Here is a 15,409-nt window from a genome sequence, read left to right on the forward strand (position 1 = left end):
ACTCTGAAATCCGGAAAAGGCCGAGACTCCAGACCCCTCCCCAAGGCTCTGGTTTTTCCGGGAGACCTCCCGATGGGGGTGGGGGGGTGTTTGCAAGACCCAGCGGCTGCCCGCCGGAGACATCCCGCGCTCCCCAAGTCCGTCCAAACAGCACAACCCTCTGGGGGCTTCTAGGGGCATGTGCTTTTCTTCTAAGCTGGTCCCAGCCGGCTTTGTGGACTGGGTGCAGCTCTCCCTACCCCGGATTCCCAGGAATGAAGGAACAGGGAGGGATCCTCCTCAGGACCCAGCCGGGCAGTAGGGTGGGGTGGAGACAACCCCAGGACTGAGCCACCTCATCGTGAGGCACCTTCTAGCTAAGGGCGCTCCACTCCTCCACTTACTGAACGGAGGATTTAACCTCTCTGGGTCTCAGTTGTCTCATCTGTCCAATGGAAGGTTTGGATTTGATGACCCCTCAGGTCCTTTCAAATCCGACATCTACGCCCCTGAATCCTGCCCCGCACACTTGGGGGGCCGAGGAGGGGGGAGGGGGAAATGGAGAAATGACTGTCTCCCAGTCTTTGGCTCAGCCATCTGTCAGTTGCCTTAAGATTGCTTTCTTCTACATCCCTGTCCCAATTTCTTTTCTTTCCTCTTCTCTCTCCTCCCCCTCTCTCTCCCTTCTCTCTTTCTCCTCTGCCTCTGTCTCTGTCTCAGTCTCCCCGTTCTCTGTCTCTCTTGTCTCTCTGTGTGTCTGTCTCTCTCAGTCTCTTTCCTCTGTCTCTCTCTTATTTCTCGCTCCTGTCTCTATCTCCCCCTCCCCTCTCTGACACTCTTCCTTTCCTCCTCTGCCCCATTCTGCTTCATCTCCCTTCTCTCCGCCCTCCACTCCTATCCATCTTCTAGTTTGTCACAATAAACACTTCGGTCCTCAGGAAGAGAGAAGGCTCCGTCATTTCTTGGGGATCAGAGCCTTGGCTGGCCCAAGGGTCCAGGATTCAGCTGGCTTTGGGCGACCTTCCTTTCTGGCCCTCTGCACTCAGGGGCCAGATGGTCGAACTCCCTCCGCATCCAGATGTGCCCTGACCTCGCGGCTGGTCTTTGCACAACCTCAGTTTCCTAATCTGTAGAATAGGAGATAGAGAAGGGACAGACAGGGAGGGCTGTACAAGCAGATTCTGGCCAAGGGTGGAGGTGGGGGGCTTCAATTAAGTGTGGTCCTGGCACCTCTGTGATCTCCCCCCCCCATTGTGGCCTCAGGCCAAACTTAACTCGTGATGCCTGAAAGGGGGTGCGGGCAAGTGAGCTACAAAGCTCTCCCTCCCTCCCATCCTATTTATAGAGAGCTTTCCTCTAGAGAGCCCAAACCCAGCCTGCTCTCTCACTCCCGCCCCCACCCTTGCTCGCGCAGGCGCACAGGCAGCCTGGCAGTTCACGTGCAGAGCCCATCAAAATGCCAAGTGTGTTAACACCGTCATGAACCTGGCTTTGAAGGGGCTAACTTCCATCTAGTACATGCCCTTCACTTTATTAAAGATTTTATTTGAGTTTTACAAATTCCCCCCCTTCTTACTTCCCTCCCCTACCCCCCACCCCTAACGGAAAGCAATCTGTCAGTCTTTACTTTGTTTCCATGCTATACATTCATCCAAATTGAGTGTGATGAGAGAGAAATCATATTCCTTTAAAGAAACTAAGCCCCAGTTAGTTGGTCCTTTGCCTTCAGTTACCCAGAGAGCAGTAGGTGGAGAGCTGGGGTGTGATTCTGGGGTACATGACCACAGAATTTGGGGATCCATCGTTCTGATCACTGAACAATTCTACCTCAAAATGAGTTAACTCAAGAATTCTTGACTTGGGGTGGGGGGGTTCTGGAAACTTGGCAAGGAAAAAATACATCTTTATTTCAATATACTTGGTTTCCTTTGTAATCTTATGTGTTTTGTGTTCTGAAAAAGGGGCCCAGTCAGTCAAACAGCATTCATGAAGTGCCACCTGTGCTAAGCCCTTCTCCACACTGAATGATTGATGAAGCATGTAGTGAGCACTGACTGTATACCAGGCACTTTGGTAAGGCTTGGGGATATAGAATAAACCAATTCCTGCTCTCAAGAAGCTCACATTCTAAAGAGGAAAGTACCAACTGTAAGTCAGAAGAGGCCCTGTGTCCTTAGGGTGTACTGGCAAAGCAGGGGTAAATGCCTCATCTGTAATGTCATTTCCATGGATAAAAAAGTAGCAGTTTTTGATGTGGAACCACTTGACAGAACTTACATTCTGTATTTGACAGACCCAAAGGACTTTGGTGGCAAGAACCCTCCTTTCTGGATCTTTAGGATTTGGGGCTGCAGCCTCTACAGGGGTTGCTGCCCAAGATCAGAATTGTGGCCACTGGGGTGGATGCATGGTTATTTTGCAAGCTTTTGGGTTCAGACTCCTGAGCTGTCTCCATCAGGGAAGATGGTGGTCAAGGTTATGGGAGTGACTTGCTTTGTTTGGCACATGCTCCCTCCTTGTGTCTTGTTGTTTCAATTCAGCTGGCTTGCCCTGCTCTGGGAATGGCATTTGGCTGGCAGTTGGTGAGGATGGCTAACCTCTTCTCCAGAGGAGTTGCTTTTCTCAATGATATCTGTGAAAATTGAGTTAGACTGGGAACCAAAAAAGGTCCATGGCACAAAGGAAATTAGGAATGCCTAATTTTAATCCAACCCTTTAAAGTTTTTTATTTTTAATTTTTAAAATTCTGAACAGAAACATCAGTAAAATGAGGAAGTTGGATCTGATGATCTCTGAGGATACCTGGATCCCAGAATCTGTGACCAATGACCTAATGAGAATGTCCACATTCACAATAGAGCCAAGTGAATTTTTGAGAAATTTAGAACATGAATCATATGACACAAAACTTGCTTTTTCAAGAATATAATATATTCAAAATGTAACTCTCCAAGCTTTCCTCCTTGTATGTGCTTCTTTCTGCCCCTTCTCCTTCTCTTTTCTGCCTATACTCTTCATTTTATAGATGGCAAAAGTAAGGCCTAGGAAAGGGGAAGGGACTTGCTTAAAGAAAAACCAGTCAACAAGTATTTATCAAGGCCTTTCACTGAGCCAGGTATGTGCTAAGGGCTGGAGATATGAAGAAAGACAAACATTCTCTGTTCTCAAAGCATTCCCAGCCTAATGGAGGAGACAGCATGCAAACAATAATGTACAAACCAGATTTCTATACAAGATAAGTTGGAGATATTCAAAGAGGGAAGGCATTGGAATTAAGGTAGACTGAGAAAGCTTTCTTGTAGAAGGTAGGATTTTAGGTGGGTCTTGAAAGAAGCCAGGGAAGTACCAGTAGACTGAGTGGATGGAAAGAATTTTGGAAAGAGTTGGGAGATGAAGTTTTGTGTGAGAAGAGGTCAGTGGCCTTGGATCAGAGAGTATGTTAAAAGAAATAAGGTGGAAGTGGCTAGTTGGCACAGTGGATAGAGCCCCAGCCCTGGAGTCAGGAGTACCTGAGTTCAAATCCAGCCTCAGACACTTAATAATTACCTGGCTGTGTGGCCTTGGGCAAGCCACTTAACCCCACTGCCTTGCAAAAAAAAAAAATCTAAAAAGAAATAAGGTGTAAGAAAACTGGAAAGGTAGCGATGATCTAGGTTACAAGGGATTTTGAAAGTCAAACAGAGGGTTTTATATGATCCTGGAGGTGATAGGAGATCACTGGAGCAGATCTGAATGAGGGGAGGTGTGGATGTGTGACACAGTTCTATACTTTAAAAAGATCAGTTTGACAGCTGAGGGGAGGATGGATTGGAGTGGGGAGAGACTTGAGGCGGGCAGATCCACCAACAGGTTATTGCAATAATCATGGGGGGGAAGGAGATGAAGGCCTGTACTAGAGTTGGAGCAGTATCAGAGTAAAGAATTGGGCAGGAGAGATGTTATGGATGGTGCAAAAACAGAACTTTGCCACTGATGGAGAGGAGGTGAGAGAGGAGTTACGAATGACTTGTAGCTTGTGAACCTGAGTGACTTGGAGAATCCAGGTCATTTGCTAACAAGTACTTACCTTTTTAGGTCCAAACAGTCTCTAACAGTTAGTGTAACTTCAAAGGTAGCTATAGCTCAGTGGATGGGGAGGGGTCTGACTAGGAGATGAGGGAGGGGAGTGTTTCCTAATCCAGTGTTAGAATTCCTAATTTCCTTTAAATTCAGTTCAAGTACTTTGTTTACTGTAACATTTGTAGTATTATGTTTTATTTATAATCTTATGTTTTTTTCCTCCAGTAGAATGGAAGCTTCTTAAGGGTAGGGATTATTTTGACTTTTGTTTCTTTTCCCTCCATTCTATAGTGGATAGAGAGCCAGTCTAGAAGACATTAAATTGTTTGTTGTTTAGTAGTACCGGCCTCTTCATGACCTCATGGACCATAGGCCACATTTTCTGAAGTCTGACCAAGCTCATGTCAGTTGTTTTCATGAATCTATCCATATTGCCCTCTGCTATCCTCTTCTCCTTTTTGTCTGCAATCTTTCCCAACATCAGGGTCTTTTCCAATGAATGCTATCTTCTCATTATGTAACCAAAGAATTTAAACTTCAACCTTGGTATTTGATTTTCCGATGTTAATTCCAGAGTTAATTTTTTTAAGTATTGACTAATTTGATCTCCTTTCTGTTCAAGGGACTCTCGAAAATCTTCTCCAGTACCATAATTTGAAATCACTGATGCTGAGATGTTCAGCTTACAGTCCAACTATCACAGGGATATATTGCTCCTGGAAAAAAATCACAACTTAGACTATGGACTGGTTGTAAACAAAGGACTGTCTCTGTTTTTTAGTATGCCATCCAGATTTGCTATAATTTTCTTATCAAAGAGCAAGCATTTTAATTTCATGACTATAGTCACCATCTACAGTGATCTTTGAGCCTAAGAATATAAATTTGACCTGGGTTCAGATCCTATCCCTGACACATATTGGCTGCCTGACCCTTAACTTCTCATTGCTCTAGGTAATTCTGCAATATTTTAAAACTCAAAGAATATGCAGACTTCAACTTGTAGAGGGAATCTCCTATGCCAGTAAAACTGCAGGTCCAGTCCCTATTTCCAGAACCCAATATAGTACCTAGTTGGAATTGAGACTGTTGGCATCCATTTCCAAATTTTTTTTAAATTTAAGGCAATGGGGTTAAGTGACTTGCCCAAGGTCACACAGTTAGGCAATTATCCATATCTTTTTAATGACAGTCTGACTTGATCTTACCAACATCATAAGCTGAGGAGCCCTACCTATTGTTCAGAATCCAACCAGGGCAGGAGGACTTCAGGAGATCTGGGTTCTAGTCCCAGATCTATTGGGTGAATTTGGGCATTTCTTTTCCCTTCTCCAACATTTGTTTCTTTCTCTGTAAAGAGTGAATTAGATAAGCTCTTTCGAGTTCTAATATTCCATGTTCTAGGAAACCCTATGACCAGCTGGTTGGGTCCTCTCTCCATTGCCAACCTAGATCTCTGGAAGAGATCATATAGATCATTTTGTCCAATCTCTTCATTTAACAGATGAGAAAAATAAACTCAGAGAGGTTAATTTAATTGCTTAAGAAACAGTGGATCCAATATCTGAAACTGAGTCCCCTGTCTCTAAAGATGTCCTCATTAAAACAGCACTTCTGTTGAGGGGCTTAGTCAGCTTCATCCAATCACTTGTATATATTAAGAACAAATTGGTTCCCCTTCTCTTCACAACTGGACCCTGGGGGAATCTTTTCCCTTCTCTATTCTCTCCCTTCCTTCTGGAATTGGGGATATTATTGCTTACCTTCTCCTTGAATGTTTAGTTCAGGAATCCCACTTCCTGTCCAGCATCCTTTGCAGGTACCCTTCAAAGGTTCTTCTCTTCCCTGGGGTGGAGCTTCCCTCTCTTGTTACTCGTTATTTTTGCTGTGAGAACTGGTCTTCCACAGACATTGCTCAGATGGGTTGGGTGTGATTAGCCCCACAAAATCCCCAAAGTCTATGCCTCCCAACACCATGTATGAAATGTACCCCATTAGAACTTACAAACAGATTTGGGGAGACACACCAGTCAAGTAAACATGGAACTTCTCTGGTCCGCTTTTATTAGCCCAGATTCACTTCTCCAGTTATCAGGTTGTTAAATAAAAACTAAACAATTCAACTTTAAAAAAAAGCACTGTGTCAAATATGTACCAAGTATTGTACTAGGACCTTGAGACCATAAATCTTGACCTTGGGGGATGGGACACACAGGAAATATCAGTGAGGAGCCTGGGGTCAATGTGAGGGTAACCGAGCCACAGGGGAAGGAACATGAGATAGGATGGCCAAAGATGGGGGATGAGGAAGGGAGGGAGGAAGAGGAAGGGCCACAAACCAGGACCAACTATGACTGGCTCTGGCTCTCTATGTGAAGCAATTGTGATTTAAGTTAGCATGGGGCTTGGAGTCAGAGGATTAGAGTTTGCTCTATCACGATTTAACTAATTGTGTGACCTTGAGCGAGTTATTTCCACTTTCTAGGACTTAGTTTTCCCATCTTTAAAATGATTGAATTAGACAACTGAGGATGGCTAAAGTCCCTTCCAACTCCAAAGGTTATGATCCTAGATGAATTTCTATATTTCCATACCTATGTGTTTACATATGTACTACATATGAACATTTGTATGTTCTTTGCAGTATTTCTATATATCATATTTAACCATTAAAAGATAGTTGATTTCTTTGAAGAATACAGTTTCTTCTAATATAAGTATGTCTCCTCTTTGTGTATCAATGTGTGTGTGATACCGTATACAATGCCCAAAGATAAATCATTGATGGGGGATCAGTGAAGTTGACCAGTAGGAGAGGAGGATAAGGCCTCTCACTCTTTCCAATGTCCATATTTCCATCTTTTTCTCAGATCCTCACTGAAGAAGGTGTGTTTGTGTGTGTGTGTGTGTGTGTGTGTGTGTGTGTGTATGTGTGTGTGTGATGTTAGAGGTGGGGAGGGTACTCCCCCATCCCAAATTAGGAGGGAAGAGAGGAAAGCATTCTGGGTCTCTACTTTTTCCTACTGTGTGACTGGTTATTAAATTTTTACCAAAATATGTCCATTCTGTCTCTCTTCTGATCTTTAGTCTCCATTACCAATTGCCAATTGGATGTTTCAAGATGCAAACATCTTCAATTCAATATGTTAAAAACTGGACTCATTCTTTTTCCATATATACTGTTGAAATATTTCTTTGGAAGGTATTATCATCTTTTAGTCTTGGTGTTAACCTGTAGTCCATCTTCTCCCTCACCTCAATTATTCAATAAATTCACAGATTTGTCTGTTTCTATCCTCTAACCATCTTGAATCTGACCCCATTTGTCCACTCACACCCCTAACTACCACCATGGTTCAGGGCCTTAATCATTTCTTAGATAAGATTATTGTAAACCTTCTCATTGTTCTCTTGACCTTAAGTCTCTTCTCATTCTAGTCCATATTCCCAAAGTAATTTTCCTTAAATGCAAATCTGACCATGTGACTAATTCTCAACCAGTTCCAATGGCTCTCTGGAGCCTTTGGGATAAAAGATAAAAACTCTGTTTAGTTTTTAAAGTCCTTCATCTAGCTCCCACCTTTCTTTCTTGTCTCATTGAATATTTCTCTCCCAGTTTTTCTAGATAAAATCAAATGAACATTCTCTTGGTTCTTCTCTCATGATATTCCACCTTAGGTCTTTGTGCCTTTTCCTGACTGTCCATGGCCACAATGCAAGACCTTCTCATATAGTGCTTCTCTTTTCCTTTAAGATACAGTTAAAGGGGAGCAGCTAGGTGGTTCAATGAATAGAACACTGGTCCTGGATTCAGGAAGATCTGAGTTCAAATCTGCCCTCACTTACTTAGCTGTGTGATCTTGGACAAGTCACTTAACCCCATTGCCTTATCAAACAAACAAACAAATAAATAAATAAACACACAAACAAAAAATAAATAAACAAATAAAAAGATTTAGTTAAAAGGATATTTAGGTGGCAAAATGGAGCACCAGCCCTGGAGTCAGGAGGACTTGAGTTCAAATTTGACCCCATTGCCTTACAAAACAAACAAACCAAAAAAGATGTAATTAAAAACATTATATTTTGCAGGAACTTTTTCCTGAACCTTCCAACTACTGTTTTCTTCCCAAACTATATTTTATTTAACTACAGTTCTTTGCATATGTTTATATCTTTTAACTTTTTATTTTCTCCATATATATGATATGTAATTGTCTGTTTTCATTGGAACATAAGCTCATGGCTTATGGTAGGCACTGTTTCATTCTGTATATTTATTTGTACATCCAGTATCTAGTACAAGTGGCTGACAAAATACTTGCTCATTGATTGATTTCTGATTCTCAATTTCTTTATCATTCATTAACAAACACTTATTAAACTCTTACTTTGTTCTAAGTGCTGTGATAGGCTCTAGAAATACAAAGAAAAAACCCAGAGTCCATGTCTTCATGGTATTGGGGAAAATAAAGGGAAGGAGATAAGCATTTATATACAGCCTGGGTTGTACCAGGTACTGATGGTTGTTATATTTAAAATAAATATGAGTTAATTTTGAGGGAGTCAAGAGAACTGGGGGAATCAGAAAAGTCTTTTGGAGGAGGTCATGTTTTAGCTGAGAATGGAGCGGTATTGGAGTGGAGATGAGGAGAGGCTACATTCCAGGTCTGGGCAGGGGTGGGGGTGGGCAGGATAGCCTGTGCAAGGAGGCAGAGATGCAAGATGGAATGTTTTATGTGAAGGGCAGAAGAGCCCTTCAGGGGAATGCAAGTTTGACTGGACCAAAGAGTACTTGAAGAAGAGTAATGCGTAATCAGCCTGTAAAGTAAATCAGTAATAATCTTGGTACCGCCTACAGAAAAGTCCCAGAAAAGTGTTTGTAAACTTTAGATTGCTATGAAAATGTGATTATTCCTGAGGAGGGCAGAGGACAGGCTACCTCCAGAATTCTTGGACTCTTCCTAGCCCTCTGACTCCTAATACACTATCTTTCTCTCCCTTCATCCCCTAGGGGTCTCCCCATCTTTCAGTACTAAAGGGCTGGTCCAGGAGTGGTCCAGATGTTCCATTCACCAGAAATCTCAGGACTAGGTGCTCAGGACTAATCTGTTTTCTCATCATAAAATTAGGAGGTTGGGGAAGCTAGGTGGCTCAGTGAATAGAGCACCAGCCCTGTAGTCAGGAGTACCTGAGTTCAAATTCAACTTTAGACACTTAATAATTACCTAGCTGTGTGGCCTTGGGCAAGCCACTTAACCCCATTTGCCTTGCAAAAACCAAAAAAACACCACCCCCCCAAATAAAAAAATAAAAAAAATAAAATTAGGAGGTTAGATTAGATGGGATAGAGTGCCAGGCCTGAAGTCTGGAAGGTGAGTTTTCCTGAGTTCAAAGTTGACATCTGACATTTACTAGCTGTGACCCTAGGCAAGTCACTTAATCCTGTTTGCCTCAATTTTCTCAACTATAAAGTTTTCTGGAGAAAGAAAATCACTCCAGCATCTTTGCCAAGATAACTCCAAATGGGGTCATGAAGAATTCAACATAACTGAAACTATTGAACAACAGAAACAAGGTTAGATGACCATCTTTCCAGCTCTGAATGGATGAACCTCTAATCCTGTAACACCCTAGAACCTCCTTTCATCTCATCACTTGATAGTGTCAGAAAGCCTATACCAAGTTTAGGGATCTGGAGTTTGGTAGAGAAGTGGAAGGAGATATTCCTTAGTGTGGGGGTCCGCTTGGAGATCTATACCTGCCTCAATCGCCATCCTCATTGAAGGGAGGTCAAGTCAATAGGAGTAATGGTATGTTCCAGAGTCCTGGGTTTGATGTCACACTTGGGTTTGAATTCTCATTGTGTTACTATCTATATGACTGTTGAGAAATCTTTCCTCATCTGTAAAATGAGAAGATCAGGTTAGATAATCTCCAAAGTCACTTTTTTTTTTTTGGCAAGGCAATGGGGTTAAGTGGCTTGCCCAAGGCCACACAGCTAGGTCATTATTGATTGTCTGAGGCTGTATTTGAACTCAGGGACTCCTGACTCAAAGGCCGGTGCTCTATCCACTGTGCCACCTAGCCGCCCCCCAAAGTCACTTCTTGCTCTAAAATCTTATGATCATTCTTTTGGCCTCCAGGTTTGGTCAGGAATAGAGGGAGGGCAGGTTCCCAGTCATTCCTGGAATGTACATTTCTGGGCCTTTGAGCTCAGTGATGTTTACCTAGGGCCTCAAGCCTTGGCACTTTGCCTACCCCCTCCACACAACCTTCCTCCCCCCCCCCCCCCCCCAGGGATCTGCTCATTGGAGCAGGGACAGGATTTTCAAAGACTCTCTTCTAATCCTATTTCCTAGCCTGCTGGAAGAGTGATCCTCAAGATCTATGGGAGCTGTGGTCTGTAGGACCCTCTGGTTCTGGTACCTAAATTGGACCACCCTGGTACTTTGAGAACTGGAGGGAGGTAGAGCTGGGGATCAGAAGCTGAAGAGTTGGCCTGCACCAAGACTAGGGGTGGAGCTGACTTGGAGTCATCAGTCATTGTAGCTTGGGTGTGGTGAACCCCTTGTCCAGTCTGTCCTTCCTTCCTGGACCCCTCCACCCCCACAATGTGAAAAGGGTGGAGGCATATGGGAGCTATGACCCTGAGAAGGGATGAACTTCTATTTTTGGATTCCAAGTCAATTATTGGTACTATGTAGTCCCAGTCCAGTCATTCTTGCCCAGAATGAATTATTGGAACTTTTTAGATCTGGCTCCTTCCTTCTATACAAATGGAATTACCTCACAGACCTAAAGACTGCCTCGCAAAAGGAGTTATTGGTGCTATGTAGACTCTCCCCCGCCTTTTGAAGATGAGATATTGGTATTCTGTAGTTCTTTTTTTTTTTTTTTTTTTTTTTTAGGTTTTTGCAAGGCAATGGGGTTAAGTGGCTTGCCCAAGGCCACAGCTAGGTCATTATTAAGTGTCTGAGGCTGAATTTGAACTCAGGTACTCCTGACTCCAGGGCCGGTGCTCTATCCACTGTACCACTTAGCCACCCCTGTAGAGCTAGTTCTTAACCTTGTTCTTAAAATAAGTTTTAGGTATTGCACGAACCTAGACTTTAGCCTCCCTAGCAAAATGTTTTATTAGTTCTTTTTCTCCAAAAGTGAGGAACCTGTAGACCTAGTCCTCTCCCAAAGCAAATATAACTAATATAAGCATCAGAACTGGGATGCTTTGCCCCTCTGCTTGGACCTTTGCAGGTTAGTTCTGCGAGTAGGTTAGTTCTAATGAGAGGCTGCTTTTTCTCATACTCTTTAGTTTATCCCTGAGCCCTAGAGACAAATTACTTGTTAGGGGTTGGGCCACATTTGGGGTCTCCTCAAAATTGGGAATAAAAAAAGGCCTTTTTAAAAATGTAAATCAGATGGGACAAGAATTTATTTTCTACACACAAAAGAAATGCTAACAGAAACATGGTCTCATAGAGCACATTGACAAAGTGATGAAGAATTCAGTAGCTTATAATTATTCTTCAGCATTCTCAGGAGGTTAATATTTAAACCCTTTCGGTAAATAAAGAGGTTCACAAGACTGCTGATTAAAAAATTTCTATTTCACTTTGACTCTGTACTATCCACAAAACTTCCTGCAGGGGCAGCTAGGTGGCATAGTGGATAAAGCACCAGCCTTGGAGTCAGGAGTACCTGGGTTCAAATCCCATCTCAGACACTTAATAATGACCTAGCTGTGTGGCCTTGGGCAAACCACTTAACCCTGTTTGCCTTGCAAAAAGCTAAAACAAAACAAAACAAAACAAAAAAACTTCCTGCATATAGAGTCTTCTAGAGTGGGCCAAGTTTGGGCCAATCCTCTTGTAGAGGTTACTATTTCCAAGAGTTCCGGTATTGTCCTTGGGAATTCCTCCCCTTAACCAACATTCAGCTCTGACAAAAAGTCCCAGAACTTTTTGAACTCAAGATCACCTTATCATCTGGACACCTTTATTTCAGGATAGATACACCTTCTTCTTAGATTAGGAAAAATCCCAACACAAAATCTAAAATGGCAACTAGGGACCCAGTTCTCCTGAACTAGCTGCTACATGAGCAATCTATGGTGTTGGAGGGGAAGAATAACCAGTCTACTGAAAGATTTTTAGATGTCACATGGAAAGTTAAAAGAAGAGTTTGAGCTCTTTTTAATTGACTTAATGTAACTAAACCACCTACGTCTTCCCCTTCACCCCCAAAGTACCATTCTTAATCTGCCTACCCTTTGTACTATGCCTTCTGGAATACCTGCCTCATAATTTAACAGACTTCTTTTCTTTTTAAGTTTTTGCTAGGCAACAGGGTTAAGTGACTAGGTTACACAGATAGGTAATTGTTAAGTGTCTGAGACTGGATTTGAACTCAGGTCCTCCTGACTCCAAGGCTGGTGCTCTAACCACTGTGTCACCTAGCTGCCCTTCACTGTGCCACCTAGCTGCCCTCAAACTTCCTTTTGTAAAAGATACCCCCAAAATAAGAAAGGTCCTTGCCACACTTTTAGTTTGTTGAATTAATTATATGTTAAACTAAATTTTATCTTAATTAGGCATAAACATTACCAAAAGTTTTGACCTTAAGGAAGAGCAAAACAATCTAACTAACAATTTTATTGATATGTCTCCAAGATGAGACCTTCTGTTAGAGGGCATGTATATGGGTGTGTGGGGGGGATGAGGTCGAGGTGTGGAAGAAGTGGTGGGAACTGAGTAAAGGAAGGAGGCCTCTGTTTTACAATTAAGGGAGTTCTCTCTAAGCACCCTTTCAAATTATTTCTTGACTTGATTAGTTATTTAAGTGAAGAGAGCTTCTTCCACCTCCCTATACTTTGATCTGATCAAGAGGAGGCTTTCTAAAATAGGGGAATTTCCAGGATTTGTTAAAGAACTAGAAGTTTACATATATATATATATATATATATATATATATATATATATAGCCACCCCACTTACTTTTGATACTTTCAACTTAGACATCTTTCTTATTCCTTTTGTGATCATATCAATAGATGCTGAAAAAGCTTTTGACAAAATACAGCATCCATTCCTATTAAAAACTCTAGAGAGTGTAGGAATAAATGGACTGTTCCTTAAATTAATTAGCAGTATCTATTTGAAACCATCAACAAGCATTATACTCAACGGGAGAGGCTAGAGGCATTCCCAATAACATCAGGGGTGAAACAAGGGTGCCCATTATCACCAATACTATTCAATATTGTATTAGAAATGTTAGCTTCAGCAATTAGAGAAGAAAAAGAAATTGAAGGAATTAGAATTGGGAAGGAAGAGACAAAACTCTCACTCTGCAGATGACATGATGGTCTACCTAGAGAATCCCAAGAAATCATCCAAAAAACTACTGGAAACAATTAGCAATTTTAGCAAAGTTGCAGGGTATAAAATAAACCCTCATAAATCCTCAACTTTTCTATATATGTCTAGCAAGATATAGCAGGAAGAGCTAGAAAGAGAAATCCCATTCAAAGTAACCTCAGACAATATAAAATACTTGGGAGTCTATTTGCCAAGACACTCAGAATCTTTTTGAAAACAATTATAAAACACTTCTCACACAAATTAGATCAGATTTCTTATTCCTTTTGTCTTCTAACCCTCAATGAGACACAGCTTCTACCTGAATATATTTCTTCCCTTAGCATTATTTCTAGTACTAGCTATTTTTTCTCTTATATCCTCTGACTGGCTGATTCTGGTAGAGGAGTCTAAATACTCCTTGTTCCTCATTGCCACTTCCAGATCCTTCCTTTACCATCTTCACTAAAGAATCTCTCTTTCTTTGAGATTCATGCTATCCAAATTTATCATCCAAGCCAAAGCCTAACAGTTGTTCTCTAGTGCTCCCAGAACATTTTTTTCTTCGTTCCACAATGAGTTCAGTGTGTGGTTCACAATCTTTATCTTTTACCCAGTTTCTGCCCTTAAAAATATTAGAGGACTTCACACATGTATATTGCTACTCACCCAAATACCCTTATTTCTCAGTTCTTCAATAAATTCAGTTTTGATGGCTTATTCCTTCACTCTACTTCAGTCACTCAGAAATGATCACACCTTTAGCTTTGCCATTACCCATAAATGTTCCAAAGAAACTTAGCACATGCCTTTGATTCTATTCCCTTCTCAACAAATTACCTCTACTAACAGATGAACAATTTCTTTTCTTTTCAATTTATATGTATTAACTATTTTCTTGTTGCCAACAAACATATTTAAGTTTCCTCCATTCTTAAAAATACTTATACTAGATCCTACCATACTTGATTCCTAATATTCTGTATCTCTCCTCCTTTTTATGGCCAAACTCCTTGAGAAAGTCATCTACATTAGTGTTTCTACTTCCTTTCCTCTCATTATTTTCTAGAATCTCTAAAGTCTGGCTTCTGATCTCATTGTTCAATTAAAATTGCCCACTGGAACAGTAATCTCTTAATTGCCAAGTCTAGGGGACTTTTTTTCAGTTTTAATCTTCTTTGAACTTTATGCAATGTTTGATACTGCTGAATGTCTTCTGCATACTCTCCTCTTCTAGGTTTTTTTTTTTTTTGACACTTCTCTCTCCTGTCTCCAATTTTTATTAAAAGATGTATTTTTTTTTTTATCAGTCTCCTTTGCTGGCTCCTCATCAATGTCATTCCCTCTAACCATAGATTCTTTCCTGATTGCACTTCTCTTTTTTTTTAAGGTTTTTTACAAGGCAAATGGGGTTAAGTGGCTTGCCCAAGTCCACACAGCTGGGTAATTATTAAGTGTCTGAGATCAGATTTGAACCCAGGTACTCCTGACTCCAGGGCTGGTGCTTTATCCACTACTCCACCTAGCCACCCCTACTTCTCTTTTTACTATATTCTTTCTCACTTAGGTATTTCATTAGCTCCCACAGATTCAAGTATCATTTCTATATGCATGATTCTCAGAGGTATATATCCAGCCCTAGTCTGTCTCCTGAGTCATGCAGCTCCATCTCAAACTGGATATCCCATTGTCATCTTCAACTCTTTCCTCTCATTCACTCTACATATCCAACTCTGGCTGACTCAGAATGTCTGACCTTGATCAGATGAAGCTGGATTGAAATGATTTCCTTATCTTTAGTTAGTTCTCTGCACTGATATGTTGCCTTAATTTATTATGTTTTTAATCCTATGATTTTAGAGAATGGATGTTACCATAGGAGAATATGAAAGATTTATATTTTAAAGACTACATTCCAGTCAATAAACCATCAGAGATGATTGCAGCTTCTTTTGGTGTGAGGAAGTTAAATGTTTCAAGGATCATTTAAGCCCACAATGATTGAATCAAAGCAC

This window comes from Macrotis lagotis, chromosome 1, assembly GCF_037893015.1.
Source record: "Macrotis lagotis isolate mMagLag1 chromosome 1, bilby.v1.9.chrom.fasta, whole genome shotgun sequence".
NCBI classification, from domain to species: Eukaryota; Metazoa; Chordata; class Mammalia; order Peramelemorphia; family Peramelidae; genus Macrotis; species Macrotis lagotis.